We start from the raw sequence: 12,965 nt of genomic DNA, 5'->3' as shown, positions 1-12,965 counted from the left end.
TTTGGAATTAATTATGGTCTCATGTAGAATCCTCAAGGCTTCTTTAACAGCAGGAATCAAAAGATTTGCCTGAGCTTGGCAGATAACAGGCACTCTAAAGATCAGAATATACTATTAAAAATTATTTCTATCAGTGTGTCTGTCCCTTTACCCACAAACTGAAGTCAAACGTGAGTTTTGTATACAGAATAATTTTGTCCAGGAATACTGTCTAGTCCATAATTACAAGATATGGCAGCTGCTGGCTTACAAACATGAAAATCATGAAATCTGATAAATTAGATAAAATTAAATAATATGAGATAAAAAAGATAAAATGAGATAAAATTTAAAATAGTTTGGTGTCTGTCCTTCTCACCCTTCAGTGGAATTACAGTTTTACATCTCTGGTTATATAATGTTTTGGTAATTACTTGGCTTTAGGAAAAAAAAAAAGAGCCCTTGCATACTCCAGCAAAACTCAAAATTGCTTCTTTCTTCAACAGGAATTCCAGGTATTTGAGGAATGAACTAAGACTTACAAATAGTATCAGAAAAATCCCTGTCTCTCCTGTCTACTAAAATCCCAGCAGTGAGATGGAGCAGAGAAGTTTGGGATCACAGGGATAAGGCAAACCACACAGACACGAAGAGTGTTGTAGGGGTTCAAGTTTAGGAGGCAACAGGGGCAGCAGGACTTCCCCCCTTCAGTTCTGGCCAGTTATGCTCTGTGTCCCATGAACTGCATCCCAGGATTAGCCACGTGGGACAATCCCCCACATGCTGACGTGGCTGTAGCACAGAGCAGGCAGATGTTGACAGGCAAGAAACACTCTGATTTTCTGATCATTACCACCGTAAACGAGACCATGTTTAATTTCACGAGCACAAACAGTACCGTGAAAGTCAGTTGTCAACAGGACTGAAAACAAGAATATTTGCACCTGCACAGCTCAAAACTTGCTACTAATGGTCAGGGCTTACTGACATAAGCAGATTACTAACAATAGTTAGGCAGGTTACAATAAGAAGGTTAGTAAGATTAGGCAGCTTGCTGATTAACTGTAGCAACCACGCTGCCAACACAGCCAGGAAATTCTGGCTGCCAGGATAATGAATTGTTACAAACCATCCTGCTTCCACATTATTCAGATGATTCCACACACAGATTTCCACACTTGCAGGAGTATCTGGTTCTCAGGTTAAGTTGCTGTAATTTTTAATGTGTGTTCCATGCCATCCCACATTTTCGAGCATGGATAAAAGACACACAAATTGTGTCAATATTTAGTAATTTCCAATAAGTAGTAAAAGCAAACAGTCAAAAATCAGCTTTTTGTGTGTCTCATTCTGATTAGGCTCTGCTCTAGGGAGCTCAATCCTGCAGCACCTTTATCCCCAAAGTACTGAAATTGCCAAGGGCACCATCCCAGCTACTCAAGCAATGAGCTCTCAGATCCAACACTGAAGGGCCACACAAACAGCTGAGTGTGAGGCAACAGCACTTGGAAAGGACCCGTTTGGGGTTTTGAACTCTGGGTTTTCTAACCAAAAGAGCAACTGCAGACACTGCACAGCAGAACGTCAGCCCCAGGCGCTGAGGCTCATCTGACTGACACACAGGGCCTGCTTGTGGTGCCACTGCAGAACGGCCCCTCCTAACAAACACCTATCAATGGGTTCATGGAGTTCACGATACTGCGAAACTGTGACACTTCCCAGGGCAGTGAGGGTTCCCTGTATCCCTTGCTTGTTAACCCGACTCACAGTTTATTCCTGGGTGAAAGCTTCCTTCTCCCAGTACTCTCTTAATGCTGATTTAATTCAGGCCTAGCAAGCTGAGGCTGGGTTTAACTCTGCTCATGGAGCTGGCTGGGTACCTGTTTGCCTGCTCCAGCTTGTTCCTGACCCTGAGAACTGGCACACAGCCCCTCCTGTTCCCACAGCTCCCTCTCCTCCCTTTCCCACTGAAAGGCAGCTTAGTTGCCCAGAAATAGCCCTCAGTTTCCAACCAGCCACGCAACTCCTGGGTAATATTCAACTTTGTATAAAGGGTAACTAGGAAAAAGCTGCTCAGTTTTATGCAAGTCAGTTCTCTCTCAGACACCTCACAAGCAGCACCACACCCAACTCCACTCTCTGCCCTCCCACCCTGAGGCAGAGCCAGCAATTCCAAAACATGGACCAAATTCCATTTGAGGGCACACAGCTGAGCCCTGCACTGGTTACCTGTGACTGCACTCAATTTAACACTGAATGAAAATAAAATTCACCCTGGAAGATAGTTCTGTGGAATAGAACTCTTCTTTTTGAGTCAGAATTACCAATCCCAAAGGAATTTCCGTTCCCTGATACTGCTGGCAGCTGAAGGGGCAGGGAAACCAAGTGGGGAACATCCTGGTACACAAGGACCTCCCAGCACTCTCCCTACTTTCCACCCCATTCTTGCAAGTCTTGTGCCTTGACAAAGAAAATCCTACAAAGTCTGCAAAAAGCTTTGAATTCCTCAGGCAAAAAAAAATTCTTAAAGGGCCAAATAGTAGGGTAAAAGAGCCAAGTCTGTGGATGAGATGCCTGAAGGTTTCTCAGATCAGAGCACAAAATTATCCAAAGAAGCTGCACATGCCAATTTGTCTCCTCAGGCAAATCATCTTGCAATAACCAGGTAGTTTCCACGATGGGGTTAGATTCTGGGATTTTTCTTTAAATAACAGCTTTATCAAAACCTCAGTAAAACACATTATCTAAACAATGGCACAGAGATGCTAAAAATCTGCTTCCCTGTTATTTGTGAGTTGTGTTCCATCCTAATGTGCTGCCACCAGCCCCTTTCATACATCACCCATTCAACACAGGCCTCCAAGCTCTGCTATTTCCTTCAGGCAGCATCCTGTAAAATAATGGAAAAGATCATAGCCTGATAAATTATTTGTAATTTGTGCACAGATGGCTGTGGACACAGTCCCCTTGCCATAAATGAGAACAAAGGGCTGAGGCAGAAGGTCGTACTCGATAAAGTACTTGTGGATAATTTTATCCTTTACCAATGTCTGGTTTCAAAGAACAGCTTGAAATGAATTAAAAGTTTGTTTCAGGTGACAGGGAGCAGTCCCTCTCCTCTCTCCTGGCTACTTACTGTTGAGCAGGGCCCAAGGCTTGTAAAGCCCAGATCAAAAAGTTCTTCTGAGCATCCAGTAACTCTACTCAGCTTGCTGAAATAGTAGAAATAATCTCAGGAAAACACTCCAGACCACAACAGAAGTTCTATCCAGCCATTTTGGTGAGGATTAGTGGAAGCAGAAGAGGAGGGAAGATCAGATGGCTGCTAATAAAGATGGGGAAGCAAATTAACAAAAAGAACTGTCCATTTGTCTCAATGAGAACACACAAGCACAGCCCAAGTGTGTTTCTTATCTTCTGTTTAATGTACATAAATCACTTCTCAAGTACATGGAGGGATCTGACAATCATTTCTCCCAGACTTCTGGTTTAAGCCTAGCACACAATTTTTACAGTTATTTTGGAGCTATGACAGTCTTTCAGGGTTTTTATTTGTTTGGGTTATGGCTTTTTGGAGGGAGGGAGTGGGGGATTGTGTGAGGGTTTGGGGTTTTTTTTAGAACTTCCTGCAGCATAATCTCCTTGGACTCTGTATCCCAGACAATTTGCTGCAGAACACCTACTTATATCCCAGTCACACAAAGAACAATCATAACAAAAAGTATTGTACTCTCTACTATAAACACTGGTAGAATGAAATAGTAAGATTAAGGGGAAAATAGTTAAAAATAGAACTCTTTTCTTTCCAAAGGAAATAACATGATTTTCACCCCAGCCTCTCTTGTCATTGCAACAACAATGGTTCATTTTAGGCCATATCTGACTGCACTTGGAAGCAGGAAACCCTGGCACAAATGTGCTCCAGCAGCTTGTGCTTTGTTTGCACTGAATGTCTGGGCCAGCACTGCAGGTTTCAAGGGACTTGCTAGAGGTTAACAGAGCTGTTCCAGGGGGTACAATTTCCTAGAGCACAATTCCAATCACATTCCAGCGCTCCAGAGCACTGGAAAGCTCTGCAGGTCAGGAAAGTGCCTTGTTGGAGCATCTCAGCTCTCTGGATGAGCTTTGCACTGGGGCAGAGGTTCAGTGACCAACTGCTGATCAGGCCTGGATCCCAGCTTCATAAAAGAGGCATGTGTGGCAGAAAAGCACTTAACAGCACATTTCCAAGCACTTATTCCCAGGGAGATCCCTACCATTGACTTTACAGGAATTATAGCTCAGTTCTCAGGATCTGACTTGTTAGAGACTAAAAAAAAAATAACAATCCATCCATTTCCCTTGGCCCCAGAGTAGAATTGTGACCTGCAAACACAGATCCCTGGAGAACATGGAAGCATTAGAATATCTTACCTGCACTCCCAGAATTCATCTTCACTGCCACCACCAATGTAGTGTTTCCCTTCACACAGCAAACACAAAATTCATACTGAGGCTGCGTGCTTCTTTCCTAACTAATGTGATCCTTTGATATTCCTGTTATTTTTCCCAGTAAAAAGCTAAAAAGCCATTTCAGGCTGTTTTCAATATCAACAGACAGTAAGGGAACCCCTCTACTCCTGCAACATTAATGGTGTAAAATCTGCCCCCTATTCCATCTTTCCCAGTACAGGAAACAAAAAACAAGTCACCTTTATTTTATCTATTTCAAAAGTCAAACCACTTCAGAGGAAGCACAGGAACTGGAGAGAAAACTGCCCCACCCTGGCATCACACATTCACATTTCCTCTGATAAGCAGCTTCTCATTTTCCAGAAACAAGATTTCTCCTTTTTCCCCTTTCTTTGTCCTTTTAAGCTTGGATTTTTAACTCTTCCATTTCAGAAGAACATCTGGCTGCGTTTCATGTTGGTCCTCTGGGTTTGCACCTCCTCTCCGTCCAGGATTCCTTCCAGACAGGATTTTGAGTCCTGCAGTTTAATTAAGAATCTGCCCTGGGAAGGACACCACATGATAAATGCTCGTTTTGAAAAACAGCTTAGATGTTTTCTGCTCAGCATCAAGAGTCTGAGCAATCAGTTAAAAAAGTGAGGTGGGACATCAGGTCCCTGTAAGAGAAGTGGATGCTTTGAAACAGGGACCAGGATCTTACCCACAACTTCCTCAGGACTCATTTTGAACACTGAAAATAAATGTTATAGCTGGGCCTGTTCCACAAGGAAGACACCAGAGTCCCCAGCAGCTGTAGAAAGTTGCTATATTAAAGCTGTACATTATCTTGTCAACATGTAGAACTGTTCCTTAGCCAGTCCATTCATGTTAATGAAATCCCATCTGTGTTTCCCCAGCCCTGGCTCTGCCCAAGTGCAGTGCTGATTCCATTCTGAAGCAGCAAGCTGTTGGCAGCCACAGCACACACCATGTGCAAAGGCTGAGTGCGTCCCCCTTCTCCAGCTGTGTGCAGTATAGAGCAGATCCATCTTTCTCCAGATACGCAGCGAGGTTTCCTGCTCAGGGCTCTCTGTAGTGCTCAGCTGAGGCCACTGGAGACTGTAGCTCTTCACTTCTTGTCTCTTCTTTAGGATTCCTTCCCAACCTCCCTCTTCCCCAGAGCCATAGGGGAATATTCTGGCCAAGAGAATACTCCTTTTTCCTGTTACATCTTAAGACTGTGATGCTCGATCTTCCTGCTGGGATGATTTACAAGCATCTTCAAACCTCTGGAACCCTTTAAAATAAAAAACCCAAGGCTGACTTCACACTCACTCCAGCCACTCCCTTAAGGAATTCCAAAGGTTGGGATTCACCTGCTCTGGAGTTTCTCCCAGCTGCTTAATCACATCAGCAGTTCTGGCAAATGCTTCCCAGGCAAGAGGAGCCCAGAGTTCATTCCAGTGTGGGGATCCCCACAAAAACATAAAGCTCATCAGCTTTTGAACAAATTAAATTTGTGGTCAGAGACAAAAATAACATTGGGGAGTATCCAAGACTGACTGCTTTCATTGCCTTAATGTATTTGGTTGATGGAAAAACTAGAATAGGGTGGTGTGCTGCTTAAGTGACCAGAAATGAGGGAACTTTTGGGATGATCCGTTGCTTTCACAACTGATGTTTCAACGTACAGCAGTGGCTGTACGTTGACAGCACTGTGAAAAAACTCCACTTTTCTTCATCCCCTCCACCAAAGAAGTGAAGTTGCAGGTCAGAGTCACCTTATCAGGACAGCAGATGCATTAGCAGAGGAAGGAATCAGTCAATAAAGGAATTGATACCTGTCTATAGTTAGAAAAAGGCTTTTGCAGAACAAGCTGTTCTTCTGGATCATTGAGAAAGGGAAGAGTTTTATTGGGTTTCTAAAGACACAGATACATGTATAATTAATGCTGTCTAACTGCCAGACATCTAGAGTGTTTCAGGATTTTAAGTGTTCCTTTTATTTTCTTGTTTCCTTCTCAAGAATGGGTCTAACAGCTGTGGGGGAAAGAGGAGACATGGAAAAGAGTCAGGAATTTCCTCTATAATGAGCAGAGGGCTGGTATACAAACTTTAAGGTGATGGATACAGAGACTACTCAGAATCCATTGAGCAGGAAAATGGGATTCAGGCTTCTCTTTCTGACCACTGCGGGGTGGCAGGAGAGTGACTTTGACTTTCTGCTTCTCCATCCCTAAAGCAGAAATAATATCCATCCACATTCCCAATACTCACTAGGGTTACTGGGCAGACAGGCCACACACATGCAGACTACTCTGGAAAAATGCAAACTGGATTTCTTTTGGATCAAGCCCACCAAGGAATGCATCCCAACCACTAGGGGGAAGCTGGTCCCAAGGACTAAAGGGCTATTCCAAAGGAAACCCCTTGAAACGCGGGCAGACCAACCCTGAGCTTGAGGCACTGAGAGCTCCCCTCTCCACACTGCCACACCTACAGGAGGTGCAGGTACAGCCTTGAACAGGCACAGCCCAAGGGCTTCTGCTTCCAGCACAGTGTGGAAGAGGAAAACAGCGTGGGGACAAAAATGCTTAAGCTTTACACTACCTACTTAGTATTCTCTTTTTGAGAAGTTCAAAGCTGGCACCAACTGTGCAGAAAGATTTACTTGGTGTGATGGAGAAAATATTTTCTTAAGAGTGTAAAAGCTTGCAAACATTCCAAGAAGGAAAATTCAACTTTCACTTCACCTGTTCCTTGAACAGATATTTTATTAAGATGGGATTTACAGCATGAGACAAACTCAGTGGTCTTATTCCAAGTAATCAGTTTTGTCAGCAGACCAAATAAATAATGAACTATGAGCCTTTTGTTACCACTGATGTCATCAAGAAGTGAAATGCTGGCAAACTGCCATGTTTAGTTCTCTGAGAGTATCTATTAAAAAGCAAAAGACACCTAGCAGATATAATCCATACTATCAATACTGTATGTTCTTAACCCTTCACCTCATCTCAAAAGTAATTTAAAAGGGGGATTTTTGAAGTGGGCAACTAACTTGGATTTGCTTTCCAGCTTACTCTTTCTAGTACTATTAAAAGTAAAACTTCTAAACATACAATTTTACAGCTCTTCACTTAGGCAGTAAACCAGTTTTTCTAAGAAGCATTCACAGAGTAACAGAAGAAACAATGATTTTTTTTTTCTTTTATATATCCACAGATAGCAGGTACAAAAGCACAAGAGGAAGTATAACTTCTAATTTTTGAGGAGAAGATGAAGGAAACACTAGAATGTTTGTAACAGATGAAGACCAAAATAAAATTAATAAGCACCAACAGAATTAAGGTGAATTTTTATGCAGTCTTGTTCCTCATGAGCAAAAAACCCCCTCAAATTTACCTTGGTGCTAGGGAGCTTTTATAAATCTCATTTTGCACCAGTAAAAGTCAGGAACAGCAGTTTGAAAGGAACAGAATTACTCTCTTCAGATGCAGCACAAGCTGCATGTCAGCACGTGCCCCTGCTTGCTATTTCTAGGAAGAACACAAGGCAGATTTACCAACCACAATTCAGTTACAATTAATGTAATGGCAAAAACTTTGGCTTTATTACCTTTCTTTCATTTTCATTTCAATTCTTTAATTTCCAAGTAATCCCTTATTTTCCTCTTGGATTCTTTTGAGCATAAAACGCATGGTTTTTCTTCAGTTTAAACAGAAATAGCAGAAGATCAATACAGGTTTTCATCAGAATAATAACAACAAAATCCACTATGTCTCATGGAACCATAATTTATACCTTCCACAGAGGTGATTTTCTATTGGTAAAGTCAGTAAGACTTTCTTCATGAATAAGTTTCAGTTAGGAATTGAGTGAACTCACCTGGAAAAGCCACTTATCCATCCCAAGCCTATGAGTTTTCACAATTTGCCATAAAAACATTGCCAGGAACACGGAAAAACCCCAACATATTATGCCTGACAAGCACTGCCTCAAAATAGGAAGGTCTCCATAGTTTGCTTTTTGATCCATCTCACTTTACTGACACACTTTTGTACTCAAAAGAAGTGATAAAAAGAAGGTTCCAGGGGAGCTGAAAAAAACGGGAGACGTAAGTTTTGATACTGACAAAGACTGCCCAACATCATTTCAGGGAATGCAGAGCAAGGCACTTGCAGTCTTTTCACATCCCTTCCAAGGGTTTGGCTCACAGGCTCACCCACTGGAAAAACATCCCAGTGCCAGCAGTAATGGTCACAACAGAAATGTTAGGATTAGCACACTAGGAAAACCAGCTGGAGCTGAGAATGCTGGAATGGAATCAATGATCTCATTATTTCTACAGCACTTCCTAGAAAAGCATTAGGTGGCCCATGGAATGGAGCACTTCAATAAAGGAGAGTGTTTTATCAGGATCATCAGTGGATCATCATCCAAGAACCAAGTCCTGCTTCCTTAATTAAGAGCTCCCAAATGCTCTTGTATTTCTGTGGGACTGCTCCTGACAGCACCCTGAGCAGGGCTGGGCTCCTGCTCACTTCTGTCCAGAAAAGATGACAAATGAGATGTTTCTGGGATTTTAATCCAAATCCTCATCACCAGGATTAATCACATCCACAGAGCAGAAGCACCTCATGACCACTGAGCCTGAGGCTCCGCTGGGAATTACAGTGTAAAAATAGTTCCCAAGAGTTTATAATCTAAGTGATTAAGGCAGAAAAAGTCACATTCTTATTAAAAATAAGCCGTATAGGCAAGGTATATTATATTTACATAATGACCTAGCCTTGATTCCAAACTGATTTTATCACTGTTTTTACCTTCCACTTCAGAAAAATACTACAGGGTGACTAATTCCCCCCAGGGAAAAAGAAAAGGAATTAAGAACAGTACCATTCAACAGAAACAGTACCTCTTAATCAATGCTTTAATGTTTTATTAAAACTCCTGCTATTAGGGAAATGGCAAAGCCCAGAATCAAAACTTACCGCAGGTCTCCTTACTGCAATATGGTTTTCAGTAAACAAATATGCATTTTGAAGTCTTCTTTTAATATAATTAAAAAATACATCCTTTGGGCCAGCAATATCCTCTGTCAAACACTGAGGCATTAAAATTGCATCTGTAAATTTCTTTCCAGCTGTCTGGCTGCCAAGATCCAGGTGCAATTTAGGCCTATGTGAAACTAAGGAATCTGAATAAATAAAATTAAGGATACATGAAGTACAGTTCTGCAATTAAGAGGGAAATTAATGCACCTAATATTTATAATCTGATGTAAGGTGTTCCTACAGTCAGAAGTAGAAAGCTTGGGATTTCCTTGAATAAAAACTCCTAACTCTCTCAAGCTTGTATCCTCAACAAAAACAGAACAGAAATGTAGACAAGTGTCCCAGCCAAATGAATATTGACTCTTAATCCAGTATAATATAACACAAATTTGCAAAAGACCACTTCTCAGCTAACCAGGCATTTGCCTTTGATTAGATTTATTTTATTACCTATATTTAGAAGAATCACTTTTCTCATCAGTCTGGACTTCAGGAAAGCACTTCAAACGAGGAGCTGGTTAAAAAGGAGACAAGAATATCCCTGTAGGATGAGACACAGCGAGCCGGGGAAGAGAAAAATTGGAAAGCATTAGGCTAAGGGAAGGCTGAAATTGATTTCATTTAATAACCTTTGAAATGAACACTGGAGAGAGGGAGGAAAGGCAAAGGAAAGGAGTGCCGATGGCACAGGTCTGGGAAGACTCAGGTGGTAGCAGCTGGTCTTCACACTGCTGGTTGCTAAATTTTTTGGATTTGATACAGTTGCCCAAATGACACACCCCTTTAAGAACAAAGTAATAAATGAAATAAAATAAACCACAATTCCTTGCCCCTTCTGAGGTGAATTGACTGGTTTTTTTAACAGGATGTAGAAGTCTCCCAAAACACCAAGAGTAACTTTCTATAAACTCCCACTTATTCTGTGGAAGCAGACCTTCAAAAAGGCTACAAAAATGCCTTACAGGTCACCAGTTATTAGGAGGTAGATGTATTTCTTACATTTTCCATGTTTTGAATCTAGACACGTGGGAGCCTGGAGGCTGATGCTCCTGGACACTACAATGAATTAAGCTGAGTACAAATCATGCCCCTAGAAATGAAACAAAAGTCAGCGTTTCTGAAGTCCTACCCTGATTCAACTACTAAGGCAGTGTTAAATGACAGAATTAAAGCATTCCCTTCGATAGCTGATATTCCTGATTCCAACAGCACTGCAGACAAAGTAAGATTTCAGTGTTCAGAGCAATTACTGCTTTTCTGGAAGGACAAACTGTTAAAGCACAGACAAACCAAATCGGTGTTTTAAAGTGCCATGAGAGGAGATGACATCATCACTCCAGCCCATCTGGGAGGAAGAACAGGGAGCCACAAATGAGCCAAAATCCCTCCTGGCATAAAAGGAGAGACTTCCACTGACTTCAGGAAAATTTATCCCAATGTTCCTGCATGTTGCAGATTAAAATGACACACTTCATAGACTAGCAGAGGTGAACCAAGGCTAAAGCCACAAAGACTGATGTAACATATTCATTTAGAGCAGTTTATTATTTTCACTACAAGTATATTTGTAGATGCTAAAAACCAAGACTGTGGCAGCTACTCACATGGGTCAATATGTTAAAAAAAAATGGATATTTCTGCAGAAATAAGAAAGAAAGAAAGAAATAAGAAAGAAAAATATGGTCCTTATTGCCAGCTAAGGGTGTCTTTTAAAACAATTTTCCTTAATCTGATTTGCCTTACAATTACCCTAAATCCTGCCATGATTGCTCTCAGGGAGCATTCACAGAATTTGGCTTCCCTTGAAGATGTATTTTCCCTTCCCCTGGTTACCGCCTTTATTATTGATTTTTAGATAATCCCCGCAGTTACTAGAGAAAGGTTTTGGCAAGTTTCCCTCGAGGCTGCAGATGCTTATTACCTTATCAACAGAGCATCCTTTCTCCCCTGAGCCCCCAGCCTGGGCACTGGCTGTTTCCCTGGGCACACTCTGCGCAGGGAGCAGCAGGGAGAACATTCAGCATCCTCTCCCTGGCGAACAAGAAAGGCCACAGCTGCCAGCCCCAGCAGAGGGGCTGCTCAGCAGACCTGTCCCAGAGAGGGGCCTGGCTGGACCCAGCTGCAGAGAACTAAGAAATCCCCTTTCCCACAGCAAAATGTGCTGGCAGGAATTTGGCCCATTTCACCCTCTCCTTACTGGGAAGGGATCAGATTACTTTGAAAGACCCTTTTAACCAACGCAGAACAACTGTAATCAGAAAAGTACTGTCATTAACATCTCTGACACAAGAGGTTGTATCAGAGAAAGGGGGTTCTTTTGTCAGAGAAATAATAGAGACTGAATATTCTCTTAACAAATAAAAACCACCCCTGAAGGCAGGGCTGCCAGCATGTAAGCTGCATTCCGAGATCTGAGTGGCTAAACTGAGAAGAAAAGCTTAAAGAAACTTCTTTGAGCTATTATCATAAAATTTAGAACTAATACCTGGCTTGAACTGCCTGTGTGAACAGCCACTATGGTTATTTATTTTAGTGTAGTTTGTGGGGTTGTTTTTATTTTTGTTTGGTTGTTGTTTGGCAGTTTTTAATTGAGAAAAACATCAACTGTGGATTTTTTTGGTTGGTTTTCTTAAGGTAGAGAAGGAAGAATTGGATTACAGTTTTGGATAGAGAAATCACAGAAATATAATCATAAAATGGTTTGGGGTGGAAGGGACCTCAAAGATCATCTACTTCCAACCCCTCAAACTTTCCTCCAAGTGAACGCAAAATCCTAGAAGCCACAAAGGCAATACAAGAATGCCAAGACCTATTAAATAGAACTGAAACATTTTTTCCCTTTTATTTTTGGAATTGGCTATCCTGTTGAGAGATGGGGCATTCACACCTCAGAGTGAAGAGAGGGGGAGAGTCTGAAGGGGTACAGAGTTCCTCTGAGGAAGAGTTGTGACTTGCATCCAAAACTGGGTAAGAGGCTCCTTTAAAAGGAGCTGTGCTGTCCTTGGTGTCCGGCTGCCACTCAGGAGAAGGGACAGAAACGCTCAGGGTTCAAACTTCTCCCCTCCCCCCGAGCCAAGCAATCAGGAGATGCGCTGACAAACTGCAGCCGTGGCCCCAAGCCAGCCCCTGGAAGGCAGCAGGAGCACGGCCGAACGCTGCTGCCAGGGGCTGGCTGCTGCCCATCCCTGTCCGACAGCAGTCGCTGCAATCCCGGCGCTGGAGCTGCTCCTCCCTGCAGGAACAGGGAGCGCCGGGCTGCTGCTGTTTCCCATCGGAATCTAACGCTATCAGTGCTTTGGCTGCCTCTCCTCTTGCCCCGGCTTGCTCAGCTCCAGCGAGGCTGCTGCAGAGCTGGGCTGCAGCTGAGGAAATGCTGGTTCCATTCAGAGCTCCTGCTTTATTCCGCGATGAGGAAAACTGCGGGTTTTGCAGCTGCACGGATACAGCAGGTGTGGGCTGCTGTCTGCCTGGGAACAGGTGATCGGAGTGAGTGTAATG

Source organism: Coloeus monedula (assembly GCF_965178545.1).
Source record: "Coloeus monedula genome assembly, chromosome: 2".
Lineage (NCBI taxonomy): Eukaryota > Metazoa > Chordata > Aves > Passeriformes > Corvidae > Coloeus > Coloeus monedula.
This window is presented reverse-complemented; position numbering follows the sequence as displayed.